The sequence below is a fragment of the Bombus impatiens genome, unplaced genomic scaffold, assembly GCF_000188095.3.
Source record: "Bombus impatiens unplaced genomic scaffold, BIMP_2.2 scf_0418, whole genome shotgun sequence".
In the NCBI taxonomy this organism is placed as follows: domain Eukaryota; kingdom Metazoa; phylum Arthropoda; class Insecta; order Hymenoptera; family Apidae; genus Bombus; species Bombus impatiens.
Genome location: NT_176837.1, coordinates 1,399,770 through 1,419,361, shown reverse-complemented (window position 1 = coordinate 1,419,361; position 19,592 = coordinate 1,399,770). Strand labels below are relative to the sequence as shown.

At 37.2% G+C, this 19,592-nt stretch overlaps 1 protein-coding gene across 1 annotated transcript in view; it reads right to left on the bottom strand.

Annotated features, from left to right (window-relative positions):
* LOC100747772 (semaphorin-2A) overlaps window positions 1-3,362 on the bottom strand; it is a 564,473-nt gene extending 561,111 nt beyond the window's left edge. Inside the window, exon 1 of the mRNA XM_012386839.3 lies at window positions 2,616-3,362. The gene's annotated coding sequence lies outside the window, so the exon portion shown is untranslated. The remainder of the gene's footprint in view (window positions 1-2,615) is intronic.
* Between the last annotated feature and the right edge of the window lie 16,230 nt (window positions 3,363-19,592).

The window sequence follows — 19,592 nt, the reverse complement described above, 5'->3', positions numbered from 1 at the left end:
ATTCGATTTCTATAAATCGTCAAATTTAGAACATCGCCGATACTCCCATTGGCAAATATAATCTTAAAATCGATCACCGATAGTTTTCCAGCAAAAGTTGTTATTCATGAACTCCCATCTCGTATGAATATTTGCTTCTAATTACCGGTATGCGGTGCACGGAGTATCTATTGAAATGGCTATCTCGCGCAACGTTTCACTCGAAATACAGCCAACGGGTCCTCGCAATGAATCCGGACCTCCATTCGAATACCATGCACGCACGAGGGATGATACCATAACTACGTGGAAAACAATAAAGATGCCATACTCCACGAAGGGTGTATATAGGAGGAGGTGGAGGCAAAAGTAGGTTCGGGAAGCCTGCTAGCATTCGTAATTCCGATGACGCGATAATGCTGACCACCCTGCCAGCCGAAACAATTTATAAGTCCCTATCTAGACAGGTCACTTTAAATTATGAAGCTCTTTATTACACCGGCACGCGGGAAGACGCTAAACGCGCTGAGTCGTTGTTGCAAAATCGACCCTCATCCTCCCCCTCCCTCCCCCTCACGCCCCTACTGGCAAACGTTGCTTGCGTATGCGAATTTCGAGTGTCACACGAGCACGACCCTGGAAATTAATCGTGTAGCTATCGTTAATACCGTACGCCGCCGCCACCGCTGCTGGACAAAACCAAATTGTAGAATCTAAGTGGAAACTGTCTGGTGATTTATGCACGACACACCTAAGCTTTTCTCCGGTAGAAACTCTGTCGGAGTATCAGTTTTCACAATGTATAGTCGTGTAGTAGCGATGCAACTGATCGGAGTATTTATACTGATGTATTAGAAGCAACTTGCTTAATACGAAAAGTTTCGTTTCGAAATACGTAGTATAATAAATCGTGAAGTTCCTTCGTGGTATATATGTATATGTGCTTCATAACATATTATTTTGAAATCATAATTGAAGTAAAAAAAGTGATGTATAACAAAGAGCGAGGAATTTGTATTATATTATTACGTAATAATTGTTGGTCATACAGTTACACAATATTATTCAGATTATCAATTTAATTAATAAACTGATGTTATTGGCATTGCTCTTCGTTCGAAATATCTACAACGTGAGCAAGCATCTACAACATGAGCAGTAATTTTGCAGCATACAGAATATAGTAGCGATAATTTTAATCTACTCTTGTTATTTGTGTAAATACAACATTGAACGCGGTTAAATATACCAACTCATGGTATTACGTAATTATAGTTATCGTATTATCTACAGATTTAGAGATTTTCTGCATGCAAAGCCGTAAATTCTATTCACTGTATCAATACCTTTTTATTCGACCAATAAAGATAAAATAACCAACCAAAATACCCCTATTCTGGCCTTTAATAAATAAGATTGCCCTTAGATAGAAAGTTTCTCTTGGTATACATTGAACGTATATAAATATTGTTATCCGTGAACTCGACTATGATTCACAGCACCTAAACAAGCTAAGAACGCTAACGAGACCTCTGCAAGCCATCGATCCCTCAGGATTTCAGGGACGACCTTACCCGTTTAATGAATCAATTAACCTCACCTAGTGAACGGCCAATCACTGTCAATGAAAAGTCATTACCGCTAAAATCTAATAATTACCGTGGATATTTGGCGAAATTAAGGTAACGCGAAGGAACCTGGGCGTGATTCACGAAACACCCTTCAGACGGACCGATAGAAACACCATGGCGGGCCGATGTGCACAGAATGTCGTGGTAACATTAGCGAGGCATGAAAATTAAATTCCGCGTAACGATGTCGACAAAAACGACGTTCTCGCCCGAAGCAACGGTAGCGTTCATCGATTCGTCCATTATCCGAATTTCAATTAGCCGGCCCCCCTATGCTGAGCTACGATAATAACGCTACCTACATGACCCGAAGGTATGAAAAAAAATAAAATGGCTCCGCATGTCGCTGAAAAACAAATGCTTTGTGCGCGGTAGACACGTTAATATCCTCACGAAAAAAGGTATACACATACATATATACATTTTATGAAATTGCGTGCGTTTAATTAATTGAAGAGATAATTATGAAGAAACGAATAAAGAGGAATAGTGGCGTTTACTCGCGATGCGCTTTCACGTGGTATTGAAAATCCATTAAGTGTAAATGCGATATGAAACGGATGAACATTTCGTTTGAAACGTTTGCTTCGACGTGATCAGAGAAATTTCCGAATAACAATTTTCTTCAGTTTTGTCGAATAGTAGAATATTTTCTAAACGCGTGGTCAATATTTTTCGATAAAATATCGATTCTTTGATTTTCGTTAATTAAAAATATGTCATTAAGAATACGTGTGTATATGAATAAGAACGTTTTATACATACGTATGTATATCGAAAGTGCTTTATTACAAAGTCGTTTGTGCTTAAAAATCTGCCGATACACAAACGAAAACACAAACAGAAAACGTAAACACGAAACGTGATACAAGTCAATGGAATTACATACAAACGGAAATCTTCGATATATCCTGTTAAATATACTAAACTAGCATGATACAAGACAAACAATTTTATACCTTTCTTTAGTTAAATAAATAGACATTTTAACATAATACGACTTACCACTGACGCGTTGAACAGTGCTCCAACACAACGATCCTTGTAATCCTTTCACGTTGTACTAATCTCTGAAGTTTCCGTCGTAGTTTGGCATTACACGCAAAGTTTCATCAATTCACACACGTTTCTGGATATTATCGAATTCGAGTCAACGAGTTTCTTTAGCTAACATAACAAATATCCTCGTGGTCCGATATAATGACCTATTTTTCATAAATTAATAATACATCATTCACACCGAAAAACTACTATATACGAATTATTCCATAAATATCTATTTCGATTATTTGAAAACGATAACCTTTCAATCTACATAGAAATTGTCAATCTTCGCACTTTTATTGTATTATCAATTATTGACCATATTAAATGGAAACACATGTAAAAGCGATACCTCTACATTCGTAACGCATTAATCAAATATTTCGCCACATTTTTGATCACATTCGTACGAGAATAACACATTTCACGTATTTCTGCGTCTTTTCAATTCACTAGCGCTGAAACAATTGGCGTTCGATTGTGAGGTTATCCGCGGTATTCGCGCCAAAACGAGAGTTGTTTGATTCACCGAAAACTTCGCACGATACGAACGACGACACACTTTTCTCCCGGTAAACGATGGCTAGGAATCAATACGACAACGATAACATACGCAATTCAATACTGTTGATATTCGTTTCGAGGCAAATTTCACGAACAAGTCACAAGAGATGTAAAACATCCGCACGCTTCCCGACGACTGGAAGAGTGACCAAGCGTCTGCTGCTCTTGAGGCAAATAGTGCGCATGCGACATAAACAAACCGTAAAGGAAAGCTTCACATAACGGGTGGGAGACGAGGATCTCGATATCTCGATACGCCTAATGAGACAACGTAATTGTCAAATATGGCAATCGTATGCACGGAATTAAGCCGTATCGTATTATGTAATTAAGTATTAAGTAATATCATAAACATAACAATGAAATCGCAATTTGAAATCGTGTTACAGAATGTGACAGTGAAATTGCGTTGTGAAATTGTAGTGTCGTAAAAGTAAAACAAAAGTAAGGAAATAATAAGGAGATAACAATAATAAAGGATAGTGAATGAGCGATATAGAAGAATTACAGGCGTGATATAATCGCGAAACATTACAAATATCAGCATAAGGTAAGTTTAATTATGTTGTAATCTAAACATTAGATCTGTAATCACATTACGCGTTTAATTAATATATATGCCCGTATTGTTAGCTGGTATGACATTTGTAGGTTATGTTGTTCGAAAACATCAAAATTAGTTCTTGCAAAAAATCTAAATTTACAAGTAGAATGTGAAAATCATCATATCATTGTTTTTAATCGGGAAACATAAAATCATTATTCCTTCTAGTATGATATACAATATGTAACGTCAATTACTTGTCTATATGATATACTTGAGTAGCTACTTTCAACGATATTTAATTGTTGTCATTGAATTTTACGCTTTTAAACATCTCGTTATTGTATTTTACTCTAGTGCATACAAATTATGCGTTTAACGTACATTTTACATAGTAATTGTGACTATGTGCGTATGAATTGTCAATACGCTGAATTGATGTATTAAACAAAATATTCAATGAAATAACGAGACATTAAATATTAATTCCAGCAAGTTACCTCGTAATAAGTATTATCTGAACCGTTTCGTACATTACTCGGGGTTTCAATGGATATGCCTATTCATTTTATATCTCAATCGAAAAATATATAGCATTGGAAAACAGTTTTAAACGTATCGTAACAATATTAATACGAGCAACGAAAATTAATTACATATGAGTGAATAAATAAAGTGCTAAATGCGGCAATAAAAGTTCTGCCCTCATTCTTTTATTCACTTTCACTCAACCATATATTATGGCTCAACTGTATTACTTCTACTGCTTTTTAAAAATTCCATGAATTTCATATTTATGCATATATGTTATTCAAGAATAAATCTATAATAATCTGTATACCGTATCGATCTGTATAAATACTGAATTATTGTTCAATTTGTACCCAACAATGTCTGTTTCATATTTTATAACCAATAATTCTATATAATAAATAGTTGTTCATAAAATATCCGCAAAGTGTATGAAATTCTATAAAGTACTATATATTGCATATGAATCGAAATATCAATCTATAATTGAAAAAGCAACGTAATTTTGCTTCAATCCTTCGTACATTTTTTATGTTTGAATATCTGTCCATTTCTCTAAGCTTTTCCTGTATATCTCCTCGTCTCTTCCCCATTTTGGCATTTCTCTTCAATTTTTCACTTTAAATGTCTTTCTGTAGATCCCACTTGGCATTTTCATTTCTTCTGTCGTCAACGCATTCCCCGAACTTGCAATTGTCGAAGCGTTCGGTGAAAAGAACTATAGCTCTAACCGACATAAATCCGAAATAATTTAACTAGCAAGTGCCTGGCGTTGTACGCCAACCTGACAGCCTCGTAAAAAATGAGCTACGTGAATGGTAATGGCTCGCTCTGTGATTGACCATTAGGTTTCACATCATTACGTGACACGTATTTCTTTCCTTATTCCCTGAAATCGCTGCATTTCCTAGAATACAAAGGAATATACACGCAAGATTGCACATAGATTGTACTATTTTAATTGTGTCACAATTACACGATTAAACATACATCAGGCGTTAAACTTTCAGTAAATATATGGGAATAAAAGAATTCTATAAACTGCAGGAAATATTCGTACAGTTTATGAGTGAATGTAATATAAGAGTGTGGTAGAAGAAAATTAGAACATATAAACGGAGGAAATAAAAGTATAGAAAAATTCCTAGCTACTTTAATTGCTACATAAAAGACTAAAACACGCTCTAAAAATTGTATGACATTGTCATGCATTTCAATGAAAAATGTATTCTAATAATGCAAAACGTAATAATAGTAAAACTGAATGGTTGCATTCACCTTTTACACAAATTACATTCGAATTTAAGTAGGAATCAAACGACTTGATTCTTCAAATATTCCAGCAGGCAACGAAAGAAAGGATTGCAAACAATTTCGAATATTCTACGAAGCCTCCGAAACATTCGGTAATGCATTCTGCTTCCAGACGGCGCATAGTTGTGTCTGCGTTTCGCGACGGCCGCGAAATCGCTGGAATATTTTACACAGTAGGAATTATTTATTTATTTATTTTCGTCATAGAGTGGAGAAACGAAAGGAATACTAGAGAGATCTATTTTGGGGAGAAAGGGATATTTTTACTCCACGAATCATAGCGATAGAACGCAGGCGCGTTGAAATATCGTCTGTTATCTAAATTTATTTATTAGGTGCTATTGTAATTCTTACGATTGCTTATCGGCCAGCGTGCCGTTGTGTACTGGAAAACATAATTCAGTCAGCTATCTCGCTCGGCCTCGTGTCCAGTTACGTTTTCCCTCTGCCACCGGTTTAACATTAAATGGAATTCAGTCGGTATACCATGGCCTGGGTTAACCTGCCTGCTAGGATGAGCTTTATCGTGGTAACGTAGCTATAATAAGAGTATGGCGTGATAGATGAATCGTCGCAATTGTTAACTCGTTGATCACGGCTCGCACGCACGACTGCTATCGATCCCTCATTTTTCCGCGATCTCTGGGGTACCGAATTGATCGAAAATGCCAAATATCTAGCAACACAGCGGTGATAGCTTTGCCAATAATTTGGAAATAAATTCTCTGTTACTTGAAAATTTACTATTACGAGTCGATGGTCTTTTTGGGTATTCCACTGTACGCATTTATATAGGGAAATTACGGAATGATATCGATATGTATTTACGTGACTACGGTCAATTTGTACCTTCCCACATACTTTTCTGCGAATAGTATTGGTAACAAATTTTAGAAATACTCATATATGAAGTATTTCAAAAATAATTAGCTAGTTATTATAGGTATAATCTTTACACGCTTTTCGTAATTATTCTTACAATTCGCAATATTCATGGAAAATGGATACATCACAAATTTCCATTAATATTGTATAATACTCCATTATTTCCATTAATTCTATGTCTGGTAATATCGGCGCAGAAAGGACAAGCACTTTAATTGAATCCGCTAAACGAACCTCCATAGGCAAATGATCATCCGATTTATTTATTCCATCTCGGATTTACGTAATTAAATATCGATTCGTTAGGCCGTGATTGGTCGCTTAACAGACATGCGCAATAAAACAATTGTTGAAGCGCAGTAAAATTAAATAAATGTGGAAACAACAACTTCTAACAATGGAAAAGTAGCATGCATGCAACAAAAGTAGTAACGCAGAAAATTCGCTGGAATAATCAACATAACATTGCCTCCTCATAGTGTGCTTGTCCTTCGTTACCGCTTGTCCCGAATTGTTTATATTTCATAACCAGGGTTGATGTTTCTCGCTCTCGATCGATGTTGTACGCGGCGTAAAAGACGGAGGAAATCTTTGACGCCACTACGAATTAAAAATTTGTTGTCACGCTAGTTGTATATCGAGTACGTGTCATATCTGCACAGTGTATAGGTTGTTAAAGTCGTTAGCTACGCGACTTAACCAAGTTATTCGGTTACATTGGACAACGTTGGTGTCTTCATTCAATTACAACTTAGACGGATCCACGTCTATACATGCCTAGTTTACGACGTCTGGATTAGCATGCAAATTGGATGCATTGAATTTCATAGTTTCGACAGCTGTAACAACCGAATAGATTCGTTGTGACGTGCCGAGGTCGACGCTGAACGTCGTCGTCATCGCTACTCTCTCTAGTACCGTCTGTTCCTGATAAGCGAATTGTTAGGCGGTCTAAAGTCGCTACTAAGTAAGAGATTAATTCAATTTAGTTGCAATACCGCCGCCGGGATTGCATCGTGGTTACTAACAAAAGCAAGAATTATCAAAGACCGCATGACGAGCAGCATAACTTTCAACTTCGTCGCGATTATGAGTTTAGTGATATTTAGAACAGTAAAGGAGATTGTTGCATAGAATATAAGAATAAGGTTAAAGGACAATGTTAGTATAATAATCACGTTCTCCTGCACAAAACAACGCAAAACACAATATCTGATTTCAAGCTTCACTCGTTGCATCAACGTTTGTACCTATTGACATATGTACCTATAAAATAGTTAATTACAAAATATTAAGATAGAAGAATTACAACGCTAGTAATTTTTTTCACAAATATACATTAACCTTTATACCGATCAAATATGCTTGATGAAATATGCTTAATCAAATATGAGCTGTATTTCGACTGTTCGCTCTACGGGAGTTAAACGCGCTCTGCCCAAAGTCTTATAAACTTGATTCCGTATTACTCTCAAGAGTGCATAACTGGAAAACAAGTTCGACTCTCCGGAGATCCACATTCTCGTAATGCAATAACCTGAAACTTCAACTGTCGCTCCTTGTGACTTTGCCGTTATAAAGAAAATGGGTTTTTACGTTAATGACTCAAGAAAACAAAATTTTTGAAACTCAGTACACGATAATCAAATAGAGGTTCCAAAAAATTTTGTTTTGCAAATTCTTTACAATTCTCGTTTACGTAGTTTGCAGTGGAACTACTGCAAAACCGCATGACGAAATGTAAGAGCTATCTAAACCCGACGATCAATGTCATTTTAGAGCGTTAGGTTGGTTCATAACACTAGCATTTGTAACCAGAATTTCAGCTACCGTCTCCTGACACTTTGCGTGTAACCGTGTGAAAATTGATATCGCCCACAACTAACTTCAGTATCTTACATACGTTCAACTAGGCGTATGCATGTTCTCGTGCCAGTCTCGTCAGAATAATCGTCTCTAAGTGGGTATTATCGCTGCCATGACGGCTCTAGCATGTCGCAATTTTTTCTTTCTCACCAGTTTAACGTACCTGCGATCTTCACACGCTGGCTAGCAGGTATCTTGGCCACTGATCTTCGGCGTTCTCGTTGCAATATCACGTAATAAAAATTACACATAATCTTTCCAAAAGCTCGGATATACGATCAAATAAAACATCCATCCTCTACTCCGTTACTACATTAATAAAAATCAATTTACCAACAAATTCAAAAATATACATAACACGTGTATAAAATAGTAGAAAGTCTAATAAAAAGAACTATGCTAAACAGGCAACCATAACATTGCACAGTCACGTTTTTCTATCCCTGTTTCAAGGAAAAAGCATTTCTATCCCTGCAGCATTCTACGAACGTGAATACACAAGCAAAAGCGCCAGTGGAGGTTTTCGTACAGGCTGATAAAAAGTTTGCGACGCGACACGGCGCAAACGTCTTTGTAGGATCCTCGGGTCCGAAATGTCGAGCAAAACACTATCTACACGTGACCGTCGACGAATCGGTATCGTCTAGCCCTGGTGGTTTTCTAAGAGGGGCGGCGGAGCGATGTAAGCGGCTTAAGAACGTAGTACCTAACGGTAAACGGGTTAAAGCTCGCAGCACGGCGCTCAGCGACTTTCGCGGTGCAGCGAACTCTCCTCACGTTCCCGTGGCACGAGGCACGAGCACACGGGCCCTTAGCATGCAAGCGTTGCGAACATCGTGACGAAGGGGTGGGTAAGGGCCACGAGCCGCTCGTATATTTTGCTAGCGCCAGCTTTCGTGCCGTTACGTTACCCTATTCGTGCTTGGTCGTGGTTGCGAAGCTGGATAGCTGGTGGTTCCAGGGAAAATAGCTCCTTGCTTGTCTCTGACCGGACGGAATACACACGGGCTGCTCTTCTTATCCGAACTTGCAATCTATTCGCGCTGGCCCACTTTCTTACACGTCCTTTGCTATCTGTCTTTCTCCTTTTATCTTCATTTCTCTGCCATCACGACCGCGCTTTTCGCTTTTCGCCGTTGTTTCACTATGCTTTGTATCGCCTTTTGTTTTATGAACACCGGTCGTCTTCGATACTAAATACTCCCTTGTTGTCTGCTTCTCTAGCTATATATCACTTTTGGATCGCTATATTCTGGAGTATTTGTGACTACATTTATAGCCTAGAAGATTTTAGAAAAATTCAAGATAAAATAGTTAAAGATATTCGCTAACTGGGTCTTTAAAAAATTCAATTTCGGTATCTAAGGATTAAGAGTTAAGAAATATTAAGGAAAATGTACTTATATTCATAAATATTTATAAATACTTTATCAAATACGTATTTTGAAAATCTGGTATACTTGATCTGGGAATTACTTTTGTTAAATGCTAGAACAAATGACTTGTCTTATCAGCTGAAATAAGAACACCATTTCTTAGCACAAACCTGATATCGATTCAGATTATACATCTTGACAATGCAGAAAATACGCCTGTACATTGTCATTGTATTTTTGCTGTTCAATCTTGAACGGTCGACACTATTGGTGTTATAACGAAGCTATGTAGATTGCAACGAGCGTGATTTCTAGAAGTAATGACAAAGAGCAATATCTGCTGGTGACTATGCTTTCAGCCCCAAAGGACAAAGGATTGTTCTTCGTGCTTGAAATTCAAATTTTAATAGGGTTCCAAATGGGTGGTAAGAGGAGATAGGAAACGCAATCATTATTTCTCGAAAGAATTCCGTTGCAAGAGGCGAATAACTTGCGATTCCAATGGAAAGGAATAAATGCGATAAAATGTTTCATTTCCATCATCCGTGAAAATGCCTTGCTACCGTTGTACGTGCTTTTATAAACATTTCCTTACGTCTGTTTCCTTAGATACGTAGTTCAGAATCTCGGTCGGTTGTTCCGCACATAAGTTGAATTTTTCTTGCGGATACCGTAGCTTCTTCACAATGATCTGGTTTCCTACTTTATATTTTCCCTGTAGATTCGAAATAACTCTTTGTTTTACGAATAACAACATATTCAGCACATCTTAATACGAAGACGAATAATTTATGAAATGTAATTTTGTATTTATTTATTTTATATGATTCGACAAAATCAGGGATAATGTTAACAATGTTTGTATCAAAATGATAAAGCGTCTTAAAGTGTTACGTATAAGGCGTTAGCGCAGCTTTATGGGAATTAATTCACAGCGCATCAAAATTCGAATGGCTTGTAAATTCTTATCTCTTGTACGGCGGACATTCTTATCAGAAATACCATTTATTCACGATGGCCCACTTTCTACTTTCGCTCTCTCATTCTATTGTCTTAACGTTCTTCAACATGTACGAGTGCGTACTATTGATGATTCTATATCTAACAAATTTTTATATTCGCATCATTTATGAAACCATTTATGAACTACACACGTTGTTTATATATAATGTATGTAATCTACGCTACTTGCCTGTAATCTATATTTTGGTGAGTGAGTGAGGGGTGATAAGTGGCCGGCAGTAGTGTACAATAGAAGGTTTTCTGTTATAGATAGAATGTAAGATATTTATTTAGCAGGCAGCGTATCAACAAGCAATTCAACACCAGTTCATGGCGTAGAATCCATGAGATGCCAGGCTTGTAATTATTGAAATGAATAATGTAAATTTTGGGTGAAAAAAGATTTTTTTCCCTACTTATAATCGCCTCTGAGTAATTTTTAAAAGGTTTATAAGCTTTCTTAAACTTGAGCTATCGCAGCTAAAAAAATACTAACCTGTCTAATACGTTTGGCTATTCTCCAAACCCATAAAGTTTCATCTAAAACGGAGCTGAACCGTATCGAATCAAAGTATATTTTCGTGTGTTGTATTTTAGAAATATTAGCTGGCAAACTCGTCAAATCCTCAGTTACCTCTGACCAGTCAAACTGTACGCAAGCAACGCTCTTCTTGCCGGAGGCGCAATTTATTCACGCTGGCCCAGTTCTCCTCTTCTTCTTCCATTTTCTCTTACTTCTCTGCTTGCTTGAAGCAGTTTCGCGGAGTCTATACGTTCAACGTCACTCCTCTTTCACCCCGTACAACCTCGTGGCACTTCGTTTTTCACGTCTGCCATGCCTAGGTGCAATTTTCTGCTAGAATTTTAACGAAGCACAGTGCTCTTAATAGAGTGGAAGATCATTAGACCAAGAAAGCAAATCATCGTCATTCTCCAAGTGGAATATTCACTTTACTGAGAAAAAGAAACATAATTAATTATTTTTATTATTCTGCAAATTAAACGTTTTTAATCATTATAAAGTGGTCGGTAGAAATATTTTAATTGTATATCATATTTACTTCCTGTGTCCGTTTTAAGAAAATACTATAAAGCTTGAAGATTCATTGCAAATATTCGTGCAAGTATTGATATATATCTTAGACAAAAATAAGACAATTATGAAAAGCTGAGTTGATAAAAGAAGAACATTTCATTTTGCTTAGCAAATTGCAATTTATTTATATGATTATCTTCTTTCGCCCTTTCCTTTTTTTTCATCTCCCATCTATTGCTTCATCTGTAATTCCAGCCGTCCACAGCATGAGGCAATGCATGCAACACGAAATGTAATTTCCAGGTAAACAAGCGAGAAGGTCCTCTTCGCGAACAAACACGTTTTCTATACACACATGTGTAGCATATAAAGTTTCAATGCAGAGTCGAGCGAGTACGATGGAGATTAATTTAAAACTCCACTAACAATTAACCATATTCAATAAGTAATATTTGTCTATCATGATAAATTTCAGAGAAAGAATAGACGTAAAAGAAGCTAAAATAATAGCAACATTTCCCACTAATTTTCGCTTTAAACACAATTATGTAAGTGGAGTGTACTTAATAAACAAGGAATTAAATACCTATCCACAGAACTTCCCTTCCTATTACTGTATCAAGTACTGTATAATACATTTTACAGTATTCACGGAACATTTATATAATTAAACGTTTTACGCGAAGTTAGAATTCATTTATTCGTTTTCTACTAATTTTTAATTCAATAGTAAGCTGCTTAGCTCACTGCTGTTATATGAAGTATATAACATTATTAGACTAAAACTTTAATAGAGAATTAATTACCTGTGTACTAAAAATTATTTGTCTTTATTCCGCATTTATCATTATTCCTTATCATACATACATTTTCGCTATCTTTATTCGAAGAAGTTTTTTATCGAGTCGTGGTTAGATCAAACGCGAACCTTCTAATTTTTATTTTAAACTGTCAAACTTTCGCGTGGCGGTAAAAATCGTTTCTCGTACTTGTCAAATCCAAGTCTCTCCACAAGATTGCGGGACTAGGATAAACGAAAGCAAGACGATCAAAGTCGTGTCTGTTAAGTTTCACGATGGAGTCAATTAAAAGTTCTGGAAACTTGCAGCCCTCTTGTCGTGCATACGAATCCTTGTCAGCGTAGCACGCAGAAATTTTTCACTCTACCGGATATTACACTTTGCTCACACCCGTGGAAATCTTTACGAAAGCAAATCATAGCGTGTTGACAGCATTTCCATTAAAGATTCGCTATTTTAGACAGGACCCAATCAAATATACTGGTTGAAGTTAAAAAGAACCGTATCAGTTAAAATGTTACATTGTTGAAATGAAATATATTATAATATGATGTAGAGTATTGTAATACTAGAACTAATATAATAGAACTAAGATAATTGTCCCTTCTTATGTCTTAATATATACACGATTATTGTTACCAACAGTAATAGGAATATGAATCAATTTTCTAAGAGAAGAAAACGCGAGGAAAATTTAAGCCAGTCTATATCCCGTTCGAAGCGCGGTAATCCATACCCTTTTCCTATCCATTCGACTGAGACTCAACTCTATATCCACTCGCCGGCTGGGAATTTCATCTTAACGGGAAATGCAGTTGCAGATGCAGGAAAGATTGATCTACAGAAAGACACCAATACTTGGGATAAAAGGGGAGTGAAACGAGCGTAAGAGGCAACGGAGAAGGTAAAAGGACCAAGATGAGATATCCGACGAATTTAATAATTTTGCCATCCGCGTCGCGTCTCCTATCCGCTTTTAGCCCACGATCCTATCGCCCCCTGTTATTTCTCATCGTACTGGCCAGCTTTCACTCAACAAACCGAGCATCATACGTGCAAATTGCAATACACCCCAGTGGTCTTTATTAAGTTCTCCGCGACCAAACGATGCGAGGATGTATACACGCTGCTAGTATGAAAATCGTAGTAGTTATCGGTAGTCTATGTATGGATTTCGCGTGGAGAACAACGCGATACGACGTGTTTACCACTCTACGTGTTCCTTATTCAAGATCTCTTAACGTCAAACGCTCGATGTTTGTACAAGTATGTCGAGATTGTATACCAGGTAAAGGTAAATGCATAGACGCGAGTCGCTCCCCTTCACCAGCGATACGCCGTGCCACGTTTAAGGGTTCATATTGTATGCTCGAGGACCTAGCTCGCCACTAGCCGGATGTATCAAGCGCGGCAATCTCATTACTTGCTCTTCCGCGTATAATAATCAAGCAGAGAGTCGATTCATTAAAATCGTCGTTTTACGATTATTATTCGCCGGTGAAAAGTGCCCGCCTTCGAGTGTACCGGGTAAACGAGGCGAATTACTCTCGTCGCTGTGTCGTCAATTATGCAACGAACCACTACTGTTGAAGATTTCAAGCCTTTGTGAACGCGCACCGGTTATTAGAAAGACGAATAATGAGACCAGAACGTGTCGATGGTGGTTTATTTAATACGAGTTTTCTTAAGTCTCGGTTAATTCAATTTCTAGTACATCGACGAAACTTTGTTTTTAATAGAATTCCTTAGTTTTGAACGTGTCTATAAATATAAGAATTAAAAATAAAGCAGAACATCGAAACGTCTCTACAAGCGAAGCAAAATTATCGGAAATTACAGGGAAAAAGTAAATCGATATTTATATCTCTATTACATTACCACTTCGATTAGATTGGTGTGCCACTTTGTAATTTCATCGTTCGAACATTTACAGTTTACGTACTAATTTACTCACTTTGGTGGACGCGGAACGCATTAGCTGATCGTGTTGTCACCGGCTCGGCTAATTAATACAGACCGATTCCATTATTTAAATCGTAAAAATGCAATTGAGCTAATGAGCGTAGAGAAATCGGCTTTCGTTTCAGCGCATTGTTCAATTATGCATCCGGCCCTCGAGCTTCCTCTATCCATTCAAATAGTGGTAGTGGACAATTTCGTCTTCGGATGTATACGCGCCCCCTCTGTCTCTGTGTACGCACACGTCGACTACCTGGTAAAGTCCTTAATTAAAGCTTTCCCTGGTGGGCGAAATCGCTCAAGAGTCGGATTAGTCCCGCGAAATCCCCATTAAACTTAAAATGAATTTCCACCGGCTCTTGGATGCGCGCAGGGCAACTATACGATGGATATGTGTGTACAGGCACACATAGACAAAAACCTGTATACCTATAAACCAGCTTATTCACGTCTATATATAAATACACCCCTGTCGTATAGCTGCTGGATTCCGGCCGTGTTTGTACTTGTCTATACCTTCTAACCGAAAGCCCTAAATAAAACCGTGGATATCTGTATGCGGTGAACGTTGCTACTGTCGTTCGCGTTGATTGCTGTGTCCTGCTACAGTCGCATTGCTCTGGCTCGAAGGGGGTGGCCAGGGGTGTTCATGGGGGTTGAGTAGCGAACGGAGGGCTCGCGACTGGACTCGCTGTTTTCAGGGGGGATGGTTTGTATGTTCCTGCGCCAGCCGTTCGGGGGTGGCTTGCAAACAAACCGCGTTCTGTTATTTGATTCTGTCCACCCAGCGCCATTTCGGGACCTGGCACGAACTTTTCCAAGCCGAGTGTACCGACCGCGAATAACGACAAGTCCACGCCTATTTCGCGTTCATTTCTACTAGCATCCTCGGACGAACAAATCACCGGACTAATCGCAATTAATCATGTTTCGACACGAAGATTTGTAGAAAACGGATCGTATCTGCATATTGAGAAAAAATTGTCATTCTTTTTAAATCTGATAATTATATAAATTGAAAAGTATTTTTATATTTAGAGTCGATTGCGATTATTTGTTTGGGTAGATTTATGGAATAAACGTTAAAGTAACGAAGACTATTTTAGCGAATAGAAATGTCCCCTTTTTTTAACGCATTCTATTAGAGAATACTAAAATTTTTTATGGAAATTTTTATTTGCAACGAGTCGTCACGAAATTATATCAAGTGAATGTGTACAATCGCTTGTTCGTGAGTTTGAATCGCTGCGTGCTTTGAATTTATTAGTTCGAAAATGGATTCCATAATACGATAGGGTAAGCTTGAATTAACAGTGACGAGCGTATGCTTAGCGATGCCGTAGAATTTAATATACGGGAGGTTCTAATCGTAAAACCAAGCATTAAAGCAATGCGCGACAAAATTGTACCTTTCATGACTGTCGGTGTATAAATTTTATATTTTTTGCGCGCGCTCGTAAAAGCTTCATAAAATTCTATTCTGTATTGGTTACACGGTGTCCTTTTTACGCTGCTCGTAAATTCGCTAAGATTTTGTACGTGCATCTGCATTAGTGTTATATTTACGGTTATCATTGTCAGCAGAGATTGCGAAATGTTAAACAATTTTATAGTATTTAATGTATTACTTTCCTCTTCGAATATTTTAGCTTTAATCCGTCTATATAAAATAACGTAATATTCTATTTAGACCATTGCAGATAACAAAATTATTTGCTTCTTTAAAATGTTAAAATATGCTGTTAATTAAAGAGGTTTTATTTTGATGTAGCTTATCTTATTTCTCATCTGTCTACGAAAATTAAATAATTTATAAATTATTAATAATAATTAATAATATAACTAAATAACGTATAATAAAACAACGAAACAAAAGCAACTTCGTATAACAAGTATTTAAATCTGGTAAATAATTAATTGTAATTAAGATTCAAAAGGGAAATTAAATGAATTGTGAATGATGTACGTCTGAGTTTTACATTTCAATGCCATAAGCGAACCGTCTCTGGTAGAAAGTTAACTGCAATCTCATCTATCTGGGAACGGTATGCGAATTGTGTCTAGCGCTAATAAGGTGTTATTAATGTCATCACACCGTCATCATCTATCACCCTCCTAACTTTGCAAACTATTCTCAGCCGACGGACTGTCGCTAGTCGGTACTCCATATGTCTGATTTCTTGGCTAACTTTACCCTATACCTTTTCGTTCTTCGAATGGTACATTGTTGTTTTATCGGAGGAGATCGTAAAAACGTGAAAGCCAGTGCTTTATATAAATTGAGTTCTGCCCCTGTGAAATGAATTTATACGTTACGCCACGTCCGTAGATTGAGCTTCCTTTTATTTACCCGCCTGGCATTCGTTTTTAAATTTATTACCAGTGAAAGTGTGTCACTGACCGAAAATATTTTACATAATTAAAATACAATGTTAACAAACTGACAAAATATACTGTTATTACTGTTACCGTATATTTATTAAATATACGAGATCGTGAAATCTTTAGGAAGTTTTCTTTTAATTAATTAATGGTTCTAGAAAGATAGTCGGGAACTGTAGTCTTTTTATTTCCACTGCGGGCAAAATATTCTAGGACATCCACTCCGAAAGAGATCCTGCAAGAACATCGTAATCTCTGTATTGTACGTTAACTTGATATTTTTATGTAACAAGAAAGGATGGTCTTCTTTAAATAAGAAGTAACTGGAGCGCAGATTTAATTAAGATGTTGGCCATCCGTGCGTTTTACTAGCGTGCTTCGCAAAAAAGAAGTCACTCGTTTCGCCCCACATACGCAATCAGTTTAAGGGACGCGCGAAGAAAACGGATCACACGAATCTCTGTGCTGTAACCAGCAGCAGCTTTCTCTTTGACATAACCGTGAGCAGCGCATCGTAAGATACGTTTACAAGGAGGAACGCTTTAAGTAACTCGATAACTGGTTGCACCTGACAGATGAAGAGACTCGGTCCCTCACCCTTCGGCCAACCTCTGAAAGGCAAACTTAAGTTTCAAGAATGAGAAACTTTCGAGATGTCACTTTGGCCCGTTCCTTGCTTTCTTCCGCAAGCTGAATCCCTTTCATGCCACCACGCATAAGTGCCGTTTCAAAACTTTTGCTCTTAATTGCCAATTTATATTCGCCAGAGATATATCTTCAGTTGTAACAGCTGTTAGCTAACGATAAGAAGTTTCGTGTAATAAAAATGCAGAAACATAGAATCCTAGCGAATTGTGAAAATATTTTTGGTAATCCTTCTTCACAAACTTTGGCATCGAAATAGAATTATTTTGTCACCTGATAAATTTCAGTAAGCGAATCTTTCGAATACTCTTTGTTTAAGTTTTACTAAGTTATTTTCGAAGTGTTCACTCGTTTTTATCAACCAGGTAATTTATATACTGTATGGATATTACAGTGAAAATCGCGGAAGCTCTGAAATCTAGCTAAATAAGTAGAAGTTTTACCCGAATGTTATAGTCTTGCTATAGCGTTGCGTATAGAAGCAACCAGCAAGATTCAACTCCGCAAGATAATGTTTTCTAGCCAAAAAGTTTTTTAATTAGAAAAGTATCCTGGGACCTTCTCAATTAGAAAGGACGCAAAATTCAACGCAACGTAGCTCGTCAAATGGGCTTAATTAAAGGGTTTGGACGCGTGCCTTTTGACCCCCGAACCCCTCGCTCTTTTCCTGACCAGTGTTATTGGCGCTCTTTCTTCTATGGGCACATAAGTCGTCCAGTAAATTCCTTTTTACGACACCATCCTCGATTTTCTTTCGTATAGGGGAAGGATGTACTACTCTCCGGGGCGATTTTGCTTCCTTCGTCCTTCTCCTTCACTGGTGCTGTAAAAATGCCCCGGCACACTTTCGTTCGCCTCGGTGTCGGCGGAGAACGCGTTGATTCTGCCGAGAGAAATATCGTGCCGGGGGCATCACTGACGAGTTATTACATATTAGGCGATAGAACCTTATTTCTTTAAGAAATATTTGTAGTGGGGCCACGTCGTCACGCTACCTCGGCATATGACGTAATATGATCCAAGTTATAATTCGTGGAGGTCCATCGAGAGATATATATGAGTCGTGAAATATACTTAACCCTGCGGATGCCGTTGATCTAATATGTACACTCGAAGCAGAAAAAAGGGAGAGAAGGAAGAAAAGAAGATAGAGGAGAAATAAAAGAAAGAAAATACGATGGCAGAGAGAGGTGAAGAAGGAGAGAGAGACAAGAAATGGAAAGGGAAGAAGGAAGAAGAGAAAGACATTATCGATGCAGAAAAGGAAAGAAGAAAAGGGAGTATCTTGATAAGTGAACCAATACCTGCCTAATGTAAAATTTGTATATCCTACCTATTTATCTATTTTGCTATAACTCAGTCAACACTTTTATGTACAATATGTGTTCATTTATCTAATTAAATCAATTATGACCAATAACTGCTAGAAATATTTATTAAATTTACAGGAAATCTTTTTATAAATATTTTTAAAGAGACACATTAATGGAAATTGAGTTACTAAACTTTTATCAAATATCTACGTTCAGATTAATTTCATTCGTTCGTTTCATTCAATTATTTCATTACCTGTTCCGTTGGTAAATGTTATAAATAACAATTTATAATACAATCCAATCTGAAACTTAAAGATTTAAAAACCGTTAATTAATCAAACAAACATCCATTTCATACATTCTGAAAGTTTCATTTATTAATCATATTGTAACTGCATTGCAACACCGGGCAAACTTTTGTTTCTGTTCGCTGTTTAGTATACCACAACCTCTCATAGAGATTATTATTTTTATATTAATTAACAATAGCTCGCAGTATTGGTTTTCATGGATCGTTACGTGATTTATGGTATCCACGCGCACTCTTGCACAAGGAAGTTGCTTTCCGTCTCTTCATCTCACGACTCTCATAGGTATAAAACAGTAGTGCCAGAGGTAATGGCATTGATTAAACGACGAACAAGCCAATAAGCCCCAAAAGCACACAGAACCGCGATCAAATTCAACTAATTATGGTAATGATCTAACTGTATACGAC